This window comes from Cyclopterus lumpus, chromosome 22 (assembly GCF_009769545.1).
Source record: "Cyclopterus lumpus isolate fCycLum1 chromosome 22, fCycLum1.pri, whole genome shotgun sequence".
Classification (NCBI taxonomy): Eukaryota; Metazoa; Chordata; class Actinopteri; order Perciformes; family Cyclopteridae; genus Cyclopterus; species Cyclopterus lumpus.
The window spans coordinates 313164-335524 of record NC_046987.1 but is presented as its reverse complement, the minus strand read 5'-3'; the positions used below and the strand labels follow the sequence as shown (position 1 = coordinate 335524).

Here is a 22361-nt window from a genome sequence, read left to right as displayed (position 1 = left end):
TGGAAGTCAGGATGGCCGAGCGGTCTAAGGTGCTGCGTTCAGGTCGCAGTCTCCACTGGAGGCGTGGGTTCGAATCCCACTTCTGACAGAAAGTGTTTATTACCGGTTGAAAGCCGGTATGATGATAGTAATATGATGTTGGGAAAAAAATAATATAATATAACAACAACAACAATTGTTGGAATTATATTATTTTGTCGTTGTTATATTATATTATATTATTATATTAATAATTTACGATCTTGTGTTGTAATTATTGCACCACCATATGATATCTACGATGATTTCCACAGAATTTAGGCTTTTGTAAGTCAGGATGGCCGAGCAGTCTAAGGTTCAGGTCGCAGTCTCCACTGGAGGCGTGGGTTCGAATCCCACTTCTGACAGAAAGTGTTTATTACCGGTTGAAAGCCGGTATGATGATAGTAATATGATGTTGGGAAAAAAATAATAAAATATAATAACAATTGTAGTAATTATATTATTTTGTCGTTGTTATATTATATTATATTATTATATTAAGAATTTACGATCTTGTGTTGTAATTATTGCACCACCTTATGATATCTACGATGATTTCCACAGTATTAAGGCTTTTGTAAGTTAGGATGGCCGAGCGGTCTAAGGCGCTGCGTTCAGGTCGCAGTCTCCACTGGAGGCGTGGGTTCGAATCCCACTTCTGACAGAAAGTGTTTATTACCGGTTGAAAGCCGGTATGATGATAATAATATGATGTTGGGAAAAAAATAATATAATATAACAACAATTGTAGGAATTATATTATTTTGTCGTTATATTATATTATATTATTATATTAAGAATTTACGATCTTGTGTTGTAATTATTGCACCACCATATGATATCCACGATGATTTCCACAGAATTTAGGCTTTTGTAAGTCAGGATGGCCGAGCAGTCTAAGGTTCAGGTCGCAGTCTCCACTGGAGGCGTGGGTTTGAATCCCACTTCTGACTGAAAGTGTTTATTACCGGTTGAAAGCCGGTATAATGATAATAATATGATGTTGGGAAATATATAATAAAACAACAACAACAATTGAACTTATATTATTTTGTCGTTATATTATATTATATTATTATATTAAGAATTTACGATCTTGTGTTGTAATTATTGCACCATCTTATGATATCTACGATGATTTCCACAGTATTTAGGCTTTTGTAAGTCAGGATGGCCGAGCGGTCTAAGGCGCTGCGTTCAGGTCGCAGTCTCCACTGGAGGCGTGGGTTCGAATCCCACTTCTGACTGAAAATGTTTATTACCGGTTGAAAGCCGGTATGATGATAGTAATACGATGTTGGGAAAAAAATAATATAATATAACAACAACAATTGATGGAATTATATTATTTTATTCGTTGTCATATTATATTATATTATTATATTAAGAATTTACGATCTTGTGTTGTAATTATTGCACCACCTTATTATATCTACGATGATTTCCACAGTATTTAGGCTTTTGTAAGTCAGGATGGCCGAGCGGTCTAAGGCGCTGCGTTCAGGTCGCAGTCTCCACTGGAGGCGTGGGTTCGAATCCCACTTCTGACAGAAAGTGTTTATTACATAATAATTTATTATTATAATAAAACAACAACAACAATTGTTGGAATTATATTATTTTGTCGTTGTAATTATTGCACCACCATATGATATCTACGATGATTTCCACAGAATTTAGGCTCTTGGAAGTCAGGATGGCCGAGCGGTCTAAGGTGCTGCGTTCAGGTCGCAGTCTCCACTGGAGGCGTGGGTTCGAATCCCACTTCTGACAGAAAGTGTTTATTACATAATAATTTATTATTATAATAAAACAACAACAACAATTGTTGGAATTATATTATTTTGTCGTTGTAATTATTGCACCACCATATGATATCTACGATGATTTCCACAGAATTTAGGCTCTTGGAAGTCAGGATGGCCGAGCGGTCTAAGGCGCTGCGTTCAGGTCGCAGTCTCCACTGGAGGCGTGGGTTCGAATCCCACTTCTGACAGAAAGTGTTTATTACCGGTTGAAAGCCGGTATGATGATAGTAATATGATGTTGGGAAAAAAATAATATAATATAACAACAACAACAATTGTTGGAATTATATTATTTTGTCGTTGTTATATTATATTATATTATTATATTAATAATTTACGATCTTGTGTTGTAATTATTGCACCACCATATGATATCTACGATGATTTCCACAGAATTTAGGCTTTTGTAAGTCAGGATGGCCGAGCAGTCTAAGGTTCAGGTCGCAGTCTCCACTGGAGGCGTGGGTTCGAATCCCACTTCTGACAGAAAGTGTTTATTACCGGTTGAAAGCCGGTATGATGATAGTAATATGATGTTGGGAAAAAAATAATAAAATATAATAACAATTGTAGTAATTATATTATTTTGTCGTTGTTATATTATATTATATTATTATATTAAGAATTTACGATCTTGTGTTGTAATTATTGCACCACCTTATGATATCTACGATGATTTCCACAGTATTAAGGCTTTTGTAAGTTAGGATGGCCGAGCGGTCTAAGGCGCTGCGTTCAGGTCGCAGTCTCCACTGGAGGCGTGGGTTCGAATCCCACTTCTGACAGAAAGTGTTTATTACCGGTTGAAAGCCGGTATGATGATAATAATATGATGTTGGGAAAAAAATAATATAATATAACAACAATTGTAGGAATTATATTATTTTGTCGTTATATTATATTATATTATTATATTAAGAATTTACGATCTTGTGTTGTAATTATTGCACCACCATATGATATCCACGATGATTTCCACAGAATTTAGGCTTTTGTAAGTCAGGATGGCCGAGCAGTCTAAGGTTCAGGTCGCAGTCTCCACTGGAGGCGTGGGTTTGAATCCCACTTCTGACTGAAAGTGTTTATTACCGGTTGAAAGCCGGTATAATGATAATAATATGATGTTGGGAAATATATAATAAAACAACAACAACAATTGAACTTATATTATTTTGTCGTTATATTATATTATATTATTATATTAAGAATTTACGATCTTGTGTTGTAATTATTGCACCATCTTATGATATCTACGATGATTTCCACAGTATTTAGGCTTTTGTAAGTCAGGATGGCCGAGCGGTCTAAGGCGCTGCGTTCAGGTCGCAGTCTCCACTGGAGGCGTGGGTTCGAATCCCACTTCTGACTGAAAATGTTTATTACCGGTTGAAAGCCGGTATGATGATAGTAATACGATGTTGGGAAAAAAATAATATAATATAACAACAACAATTGATGGAATTATATTATTTTATTCGTTGTCATATTATATTATATTATTATATTAAGAATTTACGATCTTGTGTTGTAATTATTGCACCACCTTATTATATCTACGATGATTTCCACAGTATTTAGGCTTTTGTAAGTCAGGATGGCCGAGCGGTCTAAGGCGCTGCGTTCAGGTCGCAGTCTCCACTGGAGGCGTGGGTTCGAATCCCACTTCTGACAGAAAGTGTTTATTACATAATAATTTATTATTATAATAAAACAACAACAACAATTGTTGGAATTATATTATTTTGTCGTTGTAATTATTGCACCACCATATGATATCTACGATGATTTCCACAGAATTTAGGCTCTTGGAAGTCAGGATGGCCGAGCGGTCTAAGGTGCTGCGTTCAGGTCGCAGTCTCCACTGGAGGCGTGGGTTCGAATCCCACTTCTGACAGAAAGTGTTTATTACATAATAATTTATTATTATAATAAAACAACAACAACAATTGTTGGAATTATATTATTTTGTCGTTGTAATTATTGCACCACCATATGATATCTACGATGATTTCCACAGAATTTAGGCTCTTGGAAGTCAGGATGGCCGAGCGGTCTAAGGCGCTGCGTTCAGGTCGCAGTCTCCACTGGAGGCGTGGGTTCGAATCCCACTTCTGACAGAAAGTGTTTATTACCGGTTGAAAGCCGGTATGATGATAGTAATATGATGTTGGGAAAAAAAATAATATAATATAACAACAACAACAATTGTTGGAATTATATTATTTTGTCGTTGTTATATTATATTATATTATTATATTAATAATTTACGATCTTGTGTTGTAATTATTGCACCACCATATGATATCTACGATGATTTCCACAGAATTTAGGCTTTTGTAAGTCAGGATGGCCGAGCAGTCTAAGGTTCAGGTCGCAGTCTCCACTGGAGGCGTGGGTTCGAATCCCACTTCTGACAGAAAGTGTTTATTACCGGTTGAAAGCCGGTATGATGATAGTAATATGATGTTGGGAAAAAAATAATAAAATATAATAACAATTGTAGTAATTATATTATTTTGTCGTTGTTATATTATATTATATTATTATATTAAGAATTTACGATCTTGTGTTGTAATTATTGCACCACCTTATGATATCTACGATGATTTCCACAGTATTAAGGCTTTTGTAAGTTAGGATGGCCGAGCGGTCTAAGGCGCTGCGTTCAGGTCGCAGTCTCCACTGGAGGCGTGGGTTCGAATCCCACTTCTGACAGAAAGTGTTTATTACCGGTTGAAAGCCGGTATGATGATAATAATATGATGTTGGGAAAAAAATAATATAATATAACAACAATTGTAGGAATTATATTATTTTGTCGTTATATTATATTATATTATTATATTAAGAATTTACGATCTTGTGTTGTAATTATTGCACCACCATATGATATCCACGATGATTTCCACAGAATTTAGGCTTTTGTAAGTCAGGATGGCCGAGCAGTCTAAGGTTCAGGTCGCAGTCTCCACTGGAGGCGTGGGTTCGAATCCCACTTCTGACAGAAAGTGTTTATTACCGGTTGAAAGCCGGTATGATGATAGTAATATGATGTTGGGAAAAAAATAATATAATACAACAACAATTGTTGGAATTATATTATTTTGTCGTTGTCATATTATATTATATTATTAAGAATTAACGATCTTGTGTTGTTATTATTGCACCACTACGATGATTTTCCACAGTATTTCAGGTCGCAGTCTCCACTGGAGGCGTGGGTTCGAATCCCACTTCTGACAGAAAGTGGTTATTACCCTTTGAAAGCCGGTATGATGATAATAATATCCATCCATCCATCCATTATCACCCGCTTATCCGGGGGAAAAAAATAATATAATATAACAACAACAACAATTGTTGGAATTATATTATTTTGTCGTTGTTATATTATATTATATTATTATATTAATAATTTACGATCTTGTGTTGTTATTATTGCACCACTGTATGATATCTACGATGATTTCCACAGAATTTAGGCTCTTGGAAGTCAGGATGGCCGAGCGGTCTAAGGCGCTGCGTTCAGGTCGCAGTCTCCACTGGAGGCGTGGGTTCGAATCCCACTTCTGACAGAAAGTGTTTATTACATAATAATTTATTATTATAATAAAACAACAACAACAATTGTTGGAATTATATTATTTTGTCGTTGTAATTATTGCACCAGCATATGATATCTACGATGATTTCCACAGAATTTAGGCTCTTGGAAGTCAGGATGGCCGAGCGGTCTAAGGCGCTGCGTTCAGGTCGCAGTCTCCACTGGAGGCGTGGGTTCGAATCCCACTTCTGACAGAAAGTGTTTATTACATAATAATTTATTATTATAATAAAACAACAACAACAATTGTTGGAATTATATTATTTTGTCGTTGTAATTATTGCACCACCATATGATATCTACGATGATTTCCACAGAATTTAGGCTCTTGGAAGTCAGGATGGCCGAGCGGTCTAAGGCGCTGCGTTCAGGTCGCAGTCTCCACTGGAGGCGTGGGTTCGAATCCCACTTCTGACAGAAAGTGTTTATTACATTATAATTTATTATTATAATAAAACAACAACAACAATTGTTGGAATTATATTATTTTGTCGTTGTAATTATTGCACCACCATATGATATCTACGATGATTTCCACAGAATTTAGGCTCTTGGAAGTCAGGATGGCCGAGCGGTCTAAGGCGCTGCGTTCAGGTCGCAGTCTCCACTGGAGGCGTGGGTTCGAATCCCACTTCTGACAGAAAGTGTTTATTACCGGTTGAAAGCCGGTATGATGATAATAATATGATGTTGGGAAAAAAATAATATAATATAACAACAACAATTGTTGGAATTATATTATTTTGTCGTTGTTATATTATATTATATTATTATATTAAGAATTTACGATCTTGTGTTGTAATTATTGCACCACCTTATGATATCTACGATGATTTCCACAGTATTTAGGCTTTTGTAAGTCAGGATGGCCGAGCGGTCTAAGGCGCTGCGTTCAGGTCGCAGTCTCCACTGGAGGCGTGGGTTCGAATCCCACTTCTGACAGAAAGAATTTATTACCGGTTGAAAGCCGGTATGATGATAATAATATGATGTTGGGAAATATATAATAAAACAACAACAACAATTGAACTTATATTATTTTGTCGTTATATTATATTATTATATTAAGAATTTACGATCTTGTGTCGTAATTATTGCACCACCTTATGATATCTATGATGATTTCCACAGAATTTAGGCTTTTGTAAGTCAGGATGGCCGAGCGGTCTAAGGCGCTGCGTTCAGGTCGCAGTCTACACTGGAGGCGTGGGTTCGAATCCCACTTCTGTCAGAAAGTGTTTATTACATAATAATGTATTAATATAATATAACAACAACAACAATTGTTGGAATTATATTATTTTGTCGTTGTTATATTATATTATTATATTAAGAATTTACGATCTTGTGTTGTAATTATTGCACCACCTTATGATATCTACGATGATTTCCACAGAATTTAGGCTTTTGTATGTCTGGATGGCCGAGCGGTCTAAGGCGCTGCGTTCAGGTCGCAGTCTCCACTGGAGGCGTGGGTTTGAATCCCACTTCTGACTGAAAGTGTTTATTACCGGTTGAAAGCCGGTATAATGATAATAATATGATGTTGGGAAATATATAATAAAACAACAACAACAATTGAACTTATATTATTTTGTCGTTATATTATATTATATTATTATATTAAGAATTTACGATCTTGTGTTGTAATTATTGCACCATCTTATGATATCTACGATGATTTCCACAGTATTTAGGCTTTTGTATGTCTGGATGGCCGAGCGGTCTAAGGCGCTGCGTTCAGGTCGCAGTCTCCACTGGAGGCGTGGGTTCGAATCCCACTTCTGACTGAAAATGTTTATTACCGGTTGAAAGCCGGTATGATGATAGTAATACGATGTTGGGAAAAAAATAATATAATATAACAACAACAATTGATGGAATTATATTATTTTATTCGTTGTCATATTATATTATATTATTATATTAAGAATTTACGATCTTGTGTTGTAATTATTGCACCACCTTATTATATCTACGATGATTTCCACAGTATTTAGGCTTTTGTAAGTCAGGATGGCCGAGCGGTCTAAGGCGCTGCGTTCAGGTCGCAGTCTCCACTGGAGGCGTGGGTTCGAATCCCACTTCTGACAGAAAGTGTTTATTACATAATAATTTATTATTATAATAAAACAACAACAACAATTCTTGGAATTATATTATTTTGTCGTTGTAATTATTGCACCACCATATGATATCTACGATGATTTCCACAGAATTTAGGCTCTTGGAAGTCAGGATGGCCGAGCGGTCTAAGGCGCTGCGTTCAGGTCGCAGTCTCCACTGGAGGCGTGGGTTCGAATCCCACTTCTGACAGAAAGTGTTTATTACATAATAATTTATTATTATAATAAAACAACAACAACAATTGTTGGAATTATATTATTTTGTCGTTGTAATTATTGCACCACCATATGATATCTACGATGATTTCCACAGAATTTAGGCTCTTGGAAGTCAGGATGGCCGAGCGGTCTAAGGCGCTGCGTTCAGGTCGCAGTCTCCACTGGAGGCGTGGGTTCGAATCCCACTTCTGACAGAAAGTGTTTATTACCGGTTGAAAGCCGGTATGATGATAGTAATATGATGTTGGGAAAAAAATAATATAATATAACAACAACAACAATTGTTGGAATTATATTATTTTGTCGTTGTTATATTATATTATATTATTATATTAATAATTTACGATCTTGTGTTGTAATTATTGCACCACCATATGATATCTACGATGATTTCCACAGAATTTAGGCTTTTGTAAGTCAGGATGGCCGAGCAGTCTAAGGTTCAGGTCGCAGTCTCCACTGGAGGCGTGGGTTCGAATCCCACTTCTGACAGAAAGTGTTTATTACCGGTTGAAAGCCGGTATGATGATAGTAATATGATGTTGGGAAAAAAATAATAAAATATAATAACAATTGTAGTAATTATATTATTTTGTCGTTGTTATATTATATTATATTATTATATTAAGAATTTACGATCTTGTGTTGTAATTATTGCACCACCTTATGATATCTACGATGATTTCCACAGTATTAAGGCTTTTGTAAGTTAGGATGGCCGAGCGGTCTAAGGCGCTGCGTTCAGGTCGCAGTCTCCACTGGAGGCGTGGGTTCGAATCCCACTTCTGACAGAAAGTGTTTATTACATAATAATTTATTATTATAATAAAACAACAACAACAATTGTTGGAATTATATTATTTTGTCGTTGTAATTATTGCACCACCATATGATATCTACGATGATTTCCACAGAATTTAGGCTCTTGGAAGTCAGGATGGCCGAGCGGTCTAAGGCGCTGCGTTCAGGTCGCAGTCTCCACTGGAGGCGTGGGTTCGAATCCCACTTCTGACAGAAAGTGTTTATTACCGGTTGAAAGCCGGTATGATGATAGTAATATGATGTTGGGAAAAAAATAATATAATATAACAACAACAACAATTGTTGGAATTATATTATTTTGTCGTTGTTATATTATATTATATTATTATATTAAGAATTTACGATCTTGTGTTGTAATTATTGCACCACCTTATGATATCTATGATGATTTCCACAGTATTTAGGCTTTTGTAAGTCAGGATGGCCGAGCGGTCTAAGGCGCTGCGTTCAGGTCGCAGTCTCCACTGGAGGCGTGGGTTCGAATCCCACTTCTGACAGAAAGAGTTTATTACCGGTTGAAAGCCGGTATGATGATAATAATATGATGTTGGGAAATATATAATAAAACAACAACAACAATTGAACTTATATTATTTTGTCGTTATATTATATTATTATATTAAGAATTTACGATCTTGTGTCGTAATTATTGCACCACCTTATGATATCTATGATGATTTCCACAGAATTTAGGCTTTTGTAAGTCAGGATGGCCGAGCGGTCTAAGGCGCTGCGTTCAGGTCGCAGTCTACACTGGAGGCGTGGGTTCGAATCCCACTTCTGTCAGAAAGTGTTTATTACATAATAATGTATTAATATAATATAACAACAACAACAATTGTTGGAATTATATTATTTTGTCGTTGTTATATTATATTATTATATTAAGAATTTACGATCTTGTGTTGTAATTATTGCACCACCTTATGATATCTACGATGATTTCCACAGAATTTAGGCTTTTGTATGTCTGGATGGCCGAGCGGTCTAAGGCGCTGCGTTCAGGTCGCAGTCTCCACTGGAGGCGTGGGTTTGAATCCCACTTCTGACTGAAAGTGTTTATTACCGGTTGAAAGCCGGTATAATGATAATAATATGATGTTGGGAAATATATAATAAAACAACAACAACAATTGAACTTATATTATTTTGTCGTTATATTATATTATATTATTATATTAAGAATTTACGATCTTGTGTTGTAATTATTGCACCATCTTATGATATCTACGATGATTTCCACAGTATTTAGGCTTTTGTAAGTCAGGATGGCCGAGCGGTCTAAGGCGCTGCGTTCAGGTCGCAGTCTCCACTGGAGGCGTGGGTTCGAATCCCACTTCTGACTGAAAATGTTTATTACCGGTTGAAAGCCGGTATGATGATAGTAATACGATGTTGGGAAAAAAATAATATAATATAACAACAACAATTGATGGAATTATATTATTTTATTCGTTGTCATATTATATTATATTATTATATTAAGAATTTACGATCTTGTGTTGTAATTATTGCACCACCTTATTATATCTACGATGATTTCCACAGTATTTAGGCTTTTGTAAGTCAGGATGGCCGAGCGGTCTAAGGCGCTGCGTTCAGGTCGCAGTCTCCACTGGAGGCGTGGGTTCGAATCCCACTTCTGACAGAAAGTGTTTATTACATAATAATTTATTATTATAATAAAACAACAACAACAATTCTTGGAATTATATTATTTTGTCGTTGTAATTATTGCACCACCATATGATATCTACGATGATTTCCACAGAATTTAGGCTCTTGGAAGTCAGGATGGCCGAGCGGTCTAAGGCGCTGCGTTCAGGTCGCAGTCTCCACTGGAGGCGTGGGTTCGAATCCCACTTCTGACAGAAAGTGTTTATTACATAATAATTTATTATTATAATAAAACAACAACAACATTTGTTGGAATTATATTATTTTGTCGTTGTAATTATTGCACCACCATATGATATCTACGATGATTTCCACAGAATTTAGGCTCTTGGAAGTCAGGATGGCCGAGCGGTCTAAGGCGCTGCGTTCAGGTCGCAGTCTCCACTGGAGGCGTGGGTTCGAATCCCACTTCTGACAGAAAGTGTTTATTACCGGTTGAAAGCCGGTATGATGATAGTAATATGATGTTGGGAAAAAAATAATATAATATAACAACAACAACAATTGTTGGAATTATATTATTTTGTCGTTGTTATATTATATTATATTATTATATTAAGAATTTACGATCTTGTGTTGTAATTATTGCACCACCATATGATATCTACGATGATTTCCACAGAATTTAGGCTTTTGTAAGTCAGGATGGCCGAGCAGTCTAAGGTTCAGGTCGCAGTCTCCACTGGAGGCGTGGGTTCGAATCCCACTTCTGACAGAAAGTGTTTATTACCGGTTGAAAGCCGGTATGATGATAGTAATATGATGTTGGGAAAAAAATAATAAAATATAATAACAATTGTAGTAATTATATTATTTTGTCGTTGTTATATTATATTATATTATTATATTAAGAATTTACGATCTTGTGTTGTAATTATTGCACCACCTTATGATATCTACGATGATTTCCACAGTATTAAGGCTTTTGTAAGTTAGGATGGCCGAGCGGTCTAAGGCGCTGCGTTCAGGTCGCAGTCTCCACTGGAGGCGTGGGTTCGAATCCCACTTCTGACAGAAAGTGTTTATTACCGGTTGAAAGCCGGTATGATGATAATAATATGATGTTGGGAAAAAAATAATATAATATAACAACAATTGTAGGAATTATATTATTTTGTCGTTATATTATATTATATTATTATATTAAGAATTTACGATCTTGTGTTGTAATTATTGCACCACCATATGATATCCACGATGATTTCCACAGAATTTAGGCTTTTGTAAGTCAGGATGGCCGAGCAGTCTAAGGTTCAGGTCGCAGTCTCCACTGGAGGCGTGGGTTCGAATCCCACTTCTGACAGAAAGTGTTTATTACCGGTTGAAAGCCGGTATGATGATAGTAATATGATGTTGGGAAAAAAATAATATAATACAACAACAATTGTTGGAATTATATTATTTTGTCGTTGTCATATTATATTATATTATTAAGAATTAACGATCTTGTGTTGTTATTATTGCACCACTACGATGATTTTCCACAGTATTTCAGGTCGCAGTCTCCACTGGAGGCGTGGGTTCGAATCCCACTTCTGACAGAAAGTGGTTATTACCCTTTGAAAGCCGGTATGATGATAATAATATCCATCCATCCATCCATTATCACCCGCTTATCCGGGGGAAAAAAATAATATAATATAACAACAACAACAATTGTTGGAATTATATTATTTTGTCGTTGTTATATTATATTATATTATTATATTAATAATTTACGATCTTGTGTTGTTATTATTGCACCACTGTATGATATCTACGATGATTTCCACAGAATTTAGGCTCTTGGAAGTCAGGATGGCCGAGCGGTCTAAGGTGCTGCGTTCAGGTCGCAGTCTCCACTGGAGGCGTGGGTTCGAATCCCACTTCTGACAGAAAGTGTTTATTACATAATAATTTATTATTATAATAAAACAACAACAACAATTGTTGGAATTATATTATTTTGTCGTTGTAATTATTGCACCAGCATATGATATCTACGATGATTTCCACAGAATTTAGGCTCTTGGAAGTCAGGATGGCCGAGCGGTCTAAGGCGCTGCGTTCAGGTCGCAGTCTCCACTGGAGGCGTGGGTTCGAATCCCACTTCTGACAGAAAGTGTTTATTACATAATAATTTATTATTATAATAAAACAACAACAACAATTGTTGGAATTATATTATTTTGTCGTTGTAATTATTGCACCACCATATGATATCTACGATGATTTCCACAGAATTTAGGCTCTTGGAAGTCAGGATGGCCGAGCGGTCTAAGGCGCTGCGTTCAGGTCGCAGTCTCCACTGGAGGCGTGGGTTCGAATCCCACTTCTGACAGAAAGTGTTTATTACATAATAATTTATTATTATAATAAAACAACAACAACAATTGTTGGAATTATATTATTTTGTCGTTGTAATTATTGCACCACCATATGATATCTACGATGATTTCCACAGAATTTAGGCTCTTGGAAGTCAGGATGGCCGAGCGGTCTAAGGCGCTGCGTTCAGGTAGCAGTCTCCACTGGAGGCGTGGGTTCGAATCCCACTTCTGACAGAAAGTGTTTATTACCGGTTGAAAGCCGGTATGATGATAGTAATATGATGTTGGGAAAAAAATAATATAATACAACAACAATTGTTGGAATTATATTATTTTGTCGTTGTCATATTATATTATATTATTAAGAATTAACGATCTTGTGTTGTTATTATTGCACCACTACGATGATTTTCCACAGTATTTCAGGTCGCAGTCTCCACTGGAGGCGTGGGTTCGAATCCCACTTCTGACAGAAAGTGGTTATTACCCTTTGAAAGCCGGTATGATGATAATAATATCCATCCATCCATCCATTATCACCCGCTTATCCGGGGGAAAAAAATAATATAATATAACAACAACAACAATTGTTGGAATTATATTATTTTGTCGTTGTTATATTATATTATATTATTATATTAATAATTTACGATCTTGTGTTGTTATTATTGCACCACTGTATGATATCTACGATGATTTCCACAGAATTTAGGCTCTTGGAAGTCAGGATGGCCGAGCGGTCTAAGGCGCTGCGTTCAGGTCGCAGTCTCCACTGGAGGCGTGGGTTCGAATCCCACTTCTGACAGAAAGTGTTTATTACATTATAATTTATTATTATAATAAAACAACAACAACAATTGTTGGAATTATATTATTTTGTCGTTGTAATTATTGCACCAGCATATGATATCTACGATGATTTCCACAGAATTTAGGCTCTTGGAAGTCAGGATGGCCGAGCGGTCTAAGGCGCTGCGTTCAGGTCGCAGTCTCCACTGGAGGCGTGGGTTCGAATCCCACTTCTGACAGAAAGTGTTTATTACATAATAATTTATTATTATAATAAAACAACAACAACAATTGTTGGAATTATATTATTTTGTCGTTGCAATTATTGCACCACCATATGATATCTACGATGATTTCCACAGAATTTAGGCTCTTGGAAGTCAGGATGGCCGAGCGGTCTAAGGCGCTGCGTTCAGGTCGCAGTCTCCACTGGAGGCGTGGGTTCGAATCCCACTTCTGACAGAAAGTGTTTATTACATTATAATTTATTATTATAATAAAACAACAACAACAATTGTTGGAATTATATTATTTTGTCGTTGTAATTATTGCACCAGCATATGATATCTACGATGATTTCCACAGAATTTAGGCTCTTGGAAGTCAGGATGGCCGAGCGGTCTAAGGCGCTGCGTTCAGGTCGCAGTCTCCACTGGAGGCGTGGGTTCGAATCCCACTTCTGACAGAAAGTGTTTATTACATAATAATTTATTATTATAATAAAACAACAACAACAATTGTTGGAATTATATTATTTTGTCGTTGTAATTATTGCACCACCATATGATATCTACGATGATTTCCACAGAATTTAGGCTCTTGGAAGTCAGGATGGCCGAGCGGTCTAAGGCGCTGCGTTCAGGTCGCAGTCTCCACTGGAGGCGTGGGTTCGAATCCCACTTCTGACAGAAAGTGTTTATTACATAATAATTTATTATTATAATAAAACAACAACAACAATTGTTGGAATTATATTATTTTGTCGTTGTAATTATTGCACCACCATATGATATCTACGATGATTTCCACAGAATTTAGGCTCTTGGAAGTCAGGATGGCCGAGCGGTCTAAGGCGCTGCGTTCAGGTCGCAGTCTCCACTGGAGGCGTGGGTTCGAATCCCACTTCTGACAGAAAGTGTTTATTACATAATAATTTATTATTATAATAAAACAACAACAACAATTGTTGGAATTATATTATTTTGTCGTTGTAATTATTGCACCACTGTATGATATCTACGATGATTTCCACAGTATTTAGGCTTTTGAAAGTCAGGATGGCCGAGCAGTCTAAGGCGCTGCATTCAGGTCGCAGTCTCCACTGGAGGCGTGGGTTCGAATCCCACTTCTGACAGAAGGTGTTTATTACCGGTTGAAAGCCGCTATGATGATAGTAATATGATGTTGGAAAAAAAATAATATAATATAACAACAACAACAATTGTTGGAATTATATTATTTTGTCGTTGTTATATTATATTATATTATTATATTAATAATTTACGATCTTGTGTTGTTATTATTGCACCACTGTATGATATCTACGATGATTTCCACAGAATTTAGGCTCTTGGAAGTCAGGATGGCCGAGCGGTCTAAGGCGCTGCGTTCAGGTAGCAGTCTCCACTGGAGGCGTGGGTTCGAATCCCACTTCTGACAGAAAGTGTTTATTACCGGTTGAAAGCCGGTATGATGATAGTAATATGATGTTGGGAAAAAAATAATATAATACAACAACAATTGTTGGAATTATATTATTTTGTCGTTGTCATATTATATTATATTATTAAGAATTAACGATCTTGTGTTGTTATTATTGCACCACTACGATGATTTTCCACAGTATTTCAGGTCGCAGTCTCCACTGGAGGCGTGGGTTCGAATCCCACTTCTGACAGAAAGTGGTTATTACCCTTTGAAAGCCGGTATGATGATAATAATATCCATCCATCCATCCATTATCACCCGCTTATCCGGGGGAAAAAAATAATATAATATAACAACAACAACAATTGTTGGAATTATATTATTTTGTCGTTGTTATATTATATTATATTATTATATTAATAATTTACGATCTTGTGTTGTTATTATTGCACCACTGTATGATATCTACGATGATTTCCACAGAATTTAGGCTCTTGGAAGTCAGGATGGCCGAGCGGTCTAAGGCGCTGCGTTCAGGTCGCAGTCTCCACTGGAGGCGTGGGTTCGAATCCCACTTCTGACAGAAAGTGTTTATTACATTATAATTTATTATTATAATAAAACAACAACAACAATTGTTGGAATTATATTATTTTGTCGTTGTAATTATTGCACCAGCATATGATATCTACGATGATTTCCACAGAATTTAGGCTCTTGGAAGTCAGGATGGCCGAGCGGTCTAAGGCGCTGCGTTCAGGTCGCAGTCTCCACTGGAGGCGTGGGTTCGAATCCCACTTCTGACAGAAAGTGTTTATTACATAATAATTTATTATTATAATAAAACAACAACAACAATTGTTGGAATTATATTATTTTGTCGTTGCAATTATTGCACCACCATATGATATCTACGATGATTTCCACAGAATTTAGGCTCTTGGAAGTCAGGATGGCCGAGCGGTCTAAGGCGCTGCGTTCAGGTCGCAGTCTCCACTGGAGGCGTGGGTTCGAATCCCACTTCTGACAGAAAGTGTTTATTACATAATAATTTATTATTATAATAAAACAACAACAACAATTGTTGGAATTATATTATTTTGTCGTTGTAATTATTGCACCACTGTATGATATCTACGATGATTTCCACAGTATTTAGGCTTTTGAAAGTCAGGATGGCCGAGCAGTCTAAGGCGCTGCATTCAGGTCGCAGTCTCCACTGGAGGCGTGGGTTCGAATCCCACTTCTGACAGAAGGTGTTTATTACCGGTTGAAAGCCGGTATGATGATAGTAATATGATGTTGGAAAAAAAATAATATAATATAACAACAACAACAATTGTTGGAATTATATTATTTTGTCGTTGTTATATTATATTATATTATTATATTAATAATTTACGATCTTGTGTTGTTATTATTGCACCACTGTATGATATCTACGATGATTTCCACAGAATTTAGGCTCTTGGAAGTCAGGATGGCCGAGCGGTCTAAGGCGCTGTGTTCAGGTCGCAGTCTCCACTGGAGGCGTGGGTTCGAATCCCACTTCTGACAGAAGGTGTTTATTACCGGTTGAAAGCCGGTATGATGATAGTAATATGATGTTGGGAAAAAAATAATATAATATAACAACAACAACAATTGTTGGAATTATATTATTTTGTCGTTGTTATATTATATTATATTATTATATTAATAATTTACGATCTTGTGTTGTTATTATTGCACCACTGTATGATATCTACGATGATTTCCACAGAATTTAGGCTCTTGGAAGTCAGGATGGCCGAGCGGTCTAAGGCGCTGCGTTCAGGTCGCAGTCTCCACTGGAGGCGTGGGTTCGAATCCCACTTCTGACAGAAAGTGTTTATTACATAATAATTTATTATTATAATAAAACAACAACAACAATTGTTGGAATTATATTATTTTGTCGTTGTAATTATTGCACCACCATATGATATCTACGATGATTTCCACAGAATTTAGGCTCTTGGAAGTCAGGATGGCAGAGCGGTCTAAGGCGCTGCGTTCAGGTCGCAGTCTCCACTGGAGGCGTGGGTTCGAATCCCACTTCTGACAGAAAGTGTTTATTACCGGTTGAAAGCCGGTATGATGATAGTAATATGATGTTGGGAAAAAAATAATATAATATAACAACAACAACAATTGTTGGAATTATATTATTTTGTCGTTGTTATATTATATTATATTATTATATTAATAATTTACGATCTTGTGTTGTAATTATTGCACCACCATATGATATCTACGATGATTTCCACAGAATTTAGGCTTTTGTAAGTCAGGATGGCCGAGCAGTCTAAGGTTCAGGTCGCAGTCTCCACTGGAGGCGTGGGTTCGAATCCCACTTCTGACAGAAAGTGTTTATTACCGGTTGAAAGCCGGTATGATGATAGTAATATGATGTTGGGAAAAAAATAATAAAATATAATAACAATTGTAGTAATTATATTATTTTGTCGTTGTTATATTATATTATATTATTATATTAAGAATTTACGATCTTGTGTTGTAATTATTGCACCACCTTATGATATCTACGATGATTTCCACAGTATTAAGGCTTTTGTAAGTTAGGATGGCCGAGCGGTCTAAGGCGCTGCGTTCAGGTCGCAGTCTCCACTGGAGGCGTGGGTTCGAATCCCACTTCTGACAGAAAGTGTTTATTACCGGTTGAAAGCCGGTATGATGATAATAATATGATGTTGGGAAAAAAATAATATAATATAACAACAATTGTAGGAATTATATTATTTTGTCGTTATATTATATTATATTATTATATTAAGAATTTACGATCTTGTGTTGTAATTATTGCACCACCATATGATATCCACGATGATTTCCACAGAATTTAGGCTTTTGTAAGTCAGGATGGCCGAGCAGTCTAAGGTTCAGGTCGCAGTCTCCACTGGAGGCGTGGGTTCGAATCCCACTTCTGACAGAAAGTGTTTATTACCGGTTGAAAGCCGGTATGATGATAGTAATATGATGTTGGGAAAAAAATAATATAATACAACAACAATTGTTGGAATTATATTATTTTGTCGTTGTCATATTATATTATATTATTAAGAATTAACGATCTTGTGTTGTTATTATTGCACCACTACGATGATTTTCCACAGTATTTCAGGTCGCAGTCTCCACTGGAGGCGTGGGTTCGAATCCCACTTCTGACAGAAAGTGGTTATTACCCTTTGAAAGCCGGTATGATGATAATAATATCCATCCATCCATCCATTATCACCCGCTTATCCGGGGGAAAAAAATAATATAATATAACAACAACAACAATTGTTGGAATTATATTATTTTGTCGTTGTTATATTATATTATATTATTATATTAATAATTTACGATCTTGTGTTGTTATTATTGCACCACTGTATGATATCTACGATGATTTCCACAGAATTTAGGCTCTTGGAAGTCAGGATGGCCGAGCGGTCTAAGGCGCTGCGTTCAGGTCGCAGTCTCCACTGGAGGCGTGGGTTCGAATCCCACTTCTGACAGAAAGTGTTTATTACATTATAATTTATTATTATAATAAAACAACAACAACAATTGTTGGAATTATATTATTTTGTCGTTGTAATTATTGCACCAGCATATGATATCTACGATGATTTCCACAGAATTTAGGCTCTTGGAAGTCAGGATGGCCGAGCGGTCTAAGGCGCTGCGTTCAGGTCGCAGTCTCCACTGGAGGCGTGGGTTCGAATCCCACTTCTGACAGAAAGTGTTTATTACATAATAATTTATTATTATAATAAAACAACAACAACAATTGTTGGAATTATATTATTTTGTCGTTGTAATTATTGCACCACCATATGATATCTACGATGATTTCCACAGAATTTAGGCTCTTGGAAGTCAGGATGGCCGAGCGGTCTAAGGCGCTGCGTTCAGGTAGCAGTCTCCACTGGAGGCGTGGGTTCGAATCCCACTTCTGACAGAAAGTGTTTATTACATTATAATTTATTATTATAATAAAACAACAACAACAATTGTTGGAATTATATTATTTTGTCGTTGTAATTATTGCACCACCATATGATATCTACGATGATTTCCACAGAATTTAGGCTCTTGGAAGTCAGGATGGCCGAGCGGTCTAAGGCGCTGAGTTCAGGTCGCAGTCTCCACTGGAGGCGTGGGTTCGAATCCCACTTCTGACAGAAAGTGTTTATTACATAATAATTTATTATTATAATAAAACAACAACAACAATTGTTGGAATTATATTATTTTGTCGTTGTAATTATTGCACCACTGTATGATATCTACGATGATTTCCACAGTATTTAGGCTTTTGAAAGTCAGGATGGCCGAGCAGTCTAAGGCGCTGCATTCAGGTCGCAGTCTCCACTGGAGGCGTGGGTTCGAATCCCACTTCTGACAGAAGGTGTTTATTACCGGTTGAAAGCCGGTATGATGATAGTAATATGATGTTGGAAAAAAAATAATATAATATAACAACAACAACAATTGTTGGAATTATATTATTTTGTCGTTGTTATATTATATTATATTATTATATTAATAATTTACGATCTTGTGTTGTTATTATTGCACCACTGTATGATATCTACGATGATTTCCACAGAATTTAGGCTCTTGGAAGTCAGGATGGCCGAGCGGTCTAAGGCGCTGTGTTCAGGTCGCAGTCTCCACTGGAGGCGTGGGTTCGAATCCCACTTCTGACAGAAGGTGTTTATTACCGGTTGAAAGCCGGTATGATGATAGTAATATGATGTTGGGAAAAAAATAATATAATATAACAACAACAACAATTGTTGGAATTATATTATTTTGTCGTTGTTATATTATATTATATTATTATATTAATAATTTACGATCTTGTGTTGTTATTATTGCACCACTGTATGATATCTACGATGATTTCCACAGAATTTAGGCTCTTGGAAGTCAGGATGGCCGAGCGGTCTAAGGCGCTGCGTTCAGGTCGCAGTCTCCACTGGAGGCGTGGGTTCGAATCCCACTTCTGACAGAAAGTGTTTATTACATAATAATTTATTATTATAATAAAACAACAACAACAATTGTTGGAATTATATTATTTTGTCGTTGTAATTATTGCACCACCATATGATATCTACGATGATTTCCACAGAATTTAGGCTCTTGGAAGTCAGGATGGCCGAGCGGTCTAAGGCGCTGCGTTCAGGTCGCAGTCTCCACTGGAGGCGTGGGTTCGAATCCCACTTCTGACAGAAAGTGTTTATTACCGGTTGAAAGCCGGTATGATGATAGTAATATGATGTTGGGAAAAAAATAATATAATATAACAACAACAACAATTGTTGGAATTATATTATTTTGTCGTTGTTATATTATATTATATTATTATATTAATAATTTACGATCTTGTGTTGTAATTATTGCACCACCATATGATATCTACGATGATTTCCACAGAATTTAGGCTTTTGTAAGTCAGGATGGCCGAGCAGTCTAAGGTTCAGGTCGCAGTCTCCACTGGAGGCGTGGGTTCGAATCCCACTTCTGACAGAAAGTGTTTATTACCGGTTGAAAGCCGGTATGATGATAGTAATATGATGTTGGGAAAAAAATAATAAAATATAATAACAATTGTAGTAATTATATTATTTTGTCGTTGTTATATTATATTATATTATTATATTAAGAATTTACGATCTTGTGTTGTAATTATTGCACCACCTTATGATATCTACGATGATTTCCACAGTATTAAGGCTTTTGTAAGTTAGGATGGCCGAGCGGTCTAAGGCGCTGCGTTCAGGTCGCAGTCTCCACTGGAGGCGTGGGTTCGAATCCCACTTCTGACAGAAAGTGTTTATTACCGGTTGAAAGCCGGTATGATGATAATAATATGATGTTGGGAAAAAAATAATATAATATAACAACAATTGTAGGAATTATATTATTTTGTCGTTATATTATATTATATTATTATATTAAGAATTTACGATCTTGTGTTGTAATTATTGCACCACCATATGATATCCACGATGATTTCCACAGAATTTAGGCTTTTGTAAGTCAGGATGGCCGAGCAGTCTAAGGTTCAGGTCGCAGTCTCCACTGGAGGCGTGGGTTCGAATCCCACTTCTGACAGAAAGTGTTTATTACCGGTTGAAAGCCGGTATGATGATAGTAATATGATGTTGGGAAAAAAATAATATAATACAACAACAATTGTTGGAATTATATTATTTTGTCGTTGTCATATTATATTATATTATTAAGAATTAACGATCTTGTGTTGTTATTATTGCACCACTACGATGATTTTCCACAGTATTTCAGGTCGCAGTCTCCACTGGAGGCGTGGGTTCGAATCCCACTTCTGACAGAAAGTGGTTATTACCCTTTGAAAGCCGGTATGATGATAATAATATCCATCCATCCATCCATTATCACCCGCTTATCCGGGGGAAAAAAATAATATAATATAACAACAACAACAATTGTTGGAATTATATTATTTTGTCGTTGTTATATTATATTATATTATTATATTAATAATTTACGATCTTGTGTTGTTATTATTGCACCACTGTATGATATCTACGATGATTTCCACAGAATTTAGGCTCTTGGAAGTCAGGATGGCCGAGCGGTCTAAGGCGCTGCGTTCAGGTCGCAGTCTCCACTGGAGGCGTGGGTTCGAATCCCACTTCTGACAGAAAGTGTTTATTACCGGTTGAAAGCCGGTATGATGATAGTAATATGATGTTGGGAAAAAAATAATATAATATAACAACAACAACAATTGTTGGAATTATATTATTTTGTCGTTGTTATATTATATTATATTATTATATTAATAATTTACGATCTTGTGTTGTAATTATTGCACCACCATATGATATCTACGATGATTTCCACAGAATTTAGGCTTTTGCAAGTCAGGATGGCCGAGCAGTCTAAGGTTCAGGTCGCAGTCTCCACTGGAGGCGTGGGTTCGAATCCCACTTCTGACAGAAAGTGTTTATTACCGGTTGAAAGCCGGTATGATGATAGTAATATGATGTTGGGAAAAAAATAATAAAATATAATAACAATTGTAGTAATTATATTATTTTGTCGTTGTTATATTATATTATATTATTATATTAAGAATTTACGATCTTGTGTTGTAATTATTGCACCACCTTATGATATCTACGATGATTTCCACAGTATTTAGGCTAAGAAGAATTTAGGCTTTTGGAAGTCAGGATGGCCGAGCCGTCTAAGTCGTTCAGGTCGCAGTCTCCACTGGAGGCGTGGGTTCGAATCCCACTTCTGACAGAAAGTG

The 22361-nt window shown here is 36.3% G+C and overlaps 38 non-coding genes across 38 annotated transcripts; all 38 read left to right on the top strand.

Moving 5' to 3' along the window:
- The first annotated feature begins 5 nt into the window (after positions 1–5).
- On the top strand, positions 6–88 carry trnal-cag. Its single transcript has one exon. It is a non-coding gene; the product is annotated as a tRNA-Leu (tRNA).
- Positions 89–1488: 1400 nt separating this feature from the next.
- On the top strand, positions 1489–1571 carry trnal-cag. The gene has a single exon. It is a non-coding gene; the product is annotated as a tRNA-Leu (tRNA).
- Positions 1572–1711: 140 nt separating this feature from the next.
- On the top strand, positions 1712–1794 carry trnal-cag. The gene has a single exon. It is a non-coding gene; the product is annotated as a tRNA-Leu (tRNA).
- Positions 1795–1934: 140 nt separating this feature from the next.
- Positions 1935–2017, top strand: trnal-cag. The gene has a single exon. It is a non-coding gene; the product is annotated as a tRNA-Leu (tRNA).
- Positions 2018–3417: 1400 nt separating this feature from the next.
- On the top strand, positions 3418–3500 carry trnal-cag. Its single transcript has one exon. It is a non-coding gene; the product is annotated as a tRNA-Leu (tRNA).
- Positions 3501–3640: 140 nt separating this feature from the next.
- trnal-cag lies at positions 3641–3723 on the top strand. The gene has a single exon. It is a non-coding gene; the product is annotated as a tRNA-Leu (tRNA).
- A 140-nt stretch (positions 3724–3863) lies between these two features.
- On the top strand, positions 3864–3946 carry trnal-cag. The gene has a single exon. It is a non-coding gene; the product is annotated as a tRNA-Leu (tRNA).
- Positions 3947–5321: 1375 nt separating this feature from the next.
- Positions 5322–5404, top strand: trnal-cag. Its single transcript has one exon. It is a non-coding gene; the product is annotated as a tRNA-Leu (tRNA).
- Positions 5405–5544: 140 nt separating this feature from the next.
- On the top strand, positions 5545–5627 carry trnal-cag. The gene has a single exon. It is a non-coding gene; the product is annotated as a tRNA-Leu (tRNA).
- A 140-nt stretch (positions 5628–5767) lies between these two features.
- On the top strand, positions 5768–5850 carry trnal-cag. The gene has a single exon. It is a non-coding gene; the product is annotated as a tRNA-Leu (tRNA).
- Positions 5851–5990: 140 nt separating this feature from the next.
- On the top strand, positions 5991–6073 carry trnal-cag. The gene has a single exon. It is a non-coding gene; the product is annotated as a tRNA-Leu (tRNA).
- Positions 6074–6292: 219 nt separating this feature from the next.
- Positions 6293–6375, top strand: trnal-cag. The gene has a single exon. It is a non-coding gene; the product is annotated as a tRNA-Leu (tRNA).
- A 1068-nt stretch (positions 6376–7443) lies between these two features.
- trnal-cag lies at positions 7444–7526 on the top strand. The gene has a single exon. It is a non-coding gene; the product is annotated as a tRNA-Leu (tRNA).
- Positions 7527–7666: 140 nt separating this feature from the next.
- Positions 7667–7749, top strand: trnal-cag. The gene has a single exon. It is a non-coding gene; the product is annotated as a tRNA-Leu (tRNA).
- A 140-nt stretch (positions 7750–7889) lies between these two features.
- trnal-cag lies at positions 7890–7972 on the top strand. The gene has a single exon. It is a non-coding gene; the product is annotated as a tRNA-Leu (tRNA).
- A 737-nt stretch (positions 7973–8709) lies between these two features.
- Positions 8710–8792, top strand: trnal-cag. The gene has a single exon. It is a non-coding gene; the product is annotated as a tRNA-Leu (tRNA).
- A 222-nt stretch (positions 8793–9014) lies between these two features.
- Positions 9015–9097, top strand: trnal-cag. The gene has a single exon. It is a non-coding gene; the product is annotated as a tRNA-Leu (tRNA).
- Positions 9098–10165: 1068 nt separating this feature from the next.
- trnal-cag lies at positions 10166–10248 on the top strand. The gene has a single exon. It is a non-coding gene; the product is annotated as a tRNA-Leu (tRNA).
- Positions 10249–10388: 140 nt separating this feature from the next.
- trnal-cag lies at positions 10389–10471 on the top strand. The gene has a single exon. It is a non-coding gene; the product is annotated as a tRNA-Leu (tRNA).
- A 140-nt stretch (positions 10472–10611) lies between these two features.
- Positions 10612–10694, top strand: trnal-cag. The gene has a single exon. It is a non-coding gene; the product is annotated as a tRNA-Leu (tRNA).
- Positions 10695–12068: 1374 nt separating this feature from the next.
- Positions 12069–12151, top strand: trnal-cag. The gene has a single exon. It is a non-coding gene; the product is annotated as a tRNA-Leu (tRNA).
- Positions 12152–12291: 140 nt separating this feature from the next.
- trnal-cag lies at positions 12292–12374 on the top strand. Its single transcript has one exon. It is a non-coding gene; the product is annotated as a tRNA-Leu (tRNA).
- Positions 12375–12514: 140 nt separating this feature from the next.
- Positions 12515–12597, top strand: trnal-cag. The gene has a single exon. It is a non-coding gene; the product is annotated as a tRNA-Leu (tRNA).
- Positions 12598–13308: 711 nt separating this feature from the next.
- On the top strand, positions 13309–13391 carry trnal-cag. The gene has a single exon. It is a non-coding gene; the product is annotated as a tRNA-Leu (tRNA).
- A 140-nt stretch (positions 13392–13531) lies between these two features.
- trnal-cag lies at positions 13532–13614 on the top strand. The gene has a single exon. It is a non-coding gene; the product is annotated as a tRNA-Leu (tRNA).
- A 140-nt stretch (positions 13615–13754) lies between these two features.
- On the top strand, positions 13755–13837 carry trnal-cag. Its single transcript has one exon. It is a non-coding gene; the product is annotated as a tRNA-Leu (tRNA).
- A 140-nt stretch (positions 13838–13977) lies between these two features.
- On the top strand, positions 13978–14060 carry trnal-cag. The gene has a single exon. It is a non-coding gene; the product is annotated as a tRNA-Leu (tRNA).
- Positions 14061–14200: 140 nt separating this feature from the next.
- Positions 14201–14283, top strand: trnal-cag. Its single transcript has one exon. It is a non-coding gene; the product is annotated as a tRNA-Leu (tRNA).
- Positions 14284–14423: 140 nt separating this feature from the next.
- trnal-cag lies at positions 14424–14506 on the top strand. The gene has a single exon. It is a non-coding gene; the product is annotated as a tRNA-Leu (tRNA).
- A 1016-nt stretch (positions 14507–15522) lies between these two features.
- Positions 15523–15605, top strand: trnal-cag. Its single transcript has one exon. It is a non-coding gene; the product is annotated as a tRNA-Leu (tRNA).
- Positions 15606–15745: 140 nt separating this feature from the next.
- On the top strand, positions 15746–15828 carry trnal-cag. Its single transcript has one exon. It is a non-coding gene; the product is annotated as a tRNA-Leu (tRNA).
- Positions 15829–15968: 140 nt separating this feature from the next.
- Positions 15969–16051, top strand: trnal-cag. The gene has a single exon. It is a non-coding gene; the product is annotated as a tRNA-Leu (tRNA).
- Positions 16052–16801: 750 nt separating this feature from the next.
- On the top strand, positions 16802–16884 carry trnal-cag. Its single transcript has one exon. It is a non-coding gene; the product is annotated as a tRNA-Leu (tRNA).
- A 1597-nt stretch (positions 16885–18481) lies between these two features.
- On the top strand, positions 18482–18564 carry trnal-cag. The gene has a single exon. It is a non-coding gene; the product is annotated as a tRNA-Leu (tRNA).
- Positions 18565–18704: 140 nt separating this feature from the next.
- On the top strand, positions 18705–18787 carry trnal-cag. Its single transcript has one exon. It is a non-coding gene; the product is annotated as a tRNA-Leu (tRNA).
- A 1196-nt stretch (positions 18788–19983) lies between these two features.
- On the top strand, positions 19984–20066 carry trnal-cag. The gene has a single exon. It is a non-coding gene; the product is annotated as a tRNA-Leu (tRNA).
- Positions 20067–20206: 140 nt separating this feature from the next.
- On the top strand, positions 20207–20289 carry trnal-cag. The gene has a single exon. It is a non-coding gene; the product is annotated as a tRNA-Leu (tRNA).
- Positions 20290–21663: 1374 nt separating this feature from the next.
- On the top strand, positions 21664–21746 carry trnal-cag. Its single transcript has one exon. It is a non-coding gene; the product is annotated as a tRNA-Leu (tRNA).
- The last annotated feature ends 615 nt before the right edge of the window (positions 21747–22361 follow it).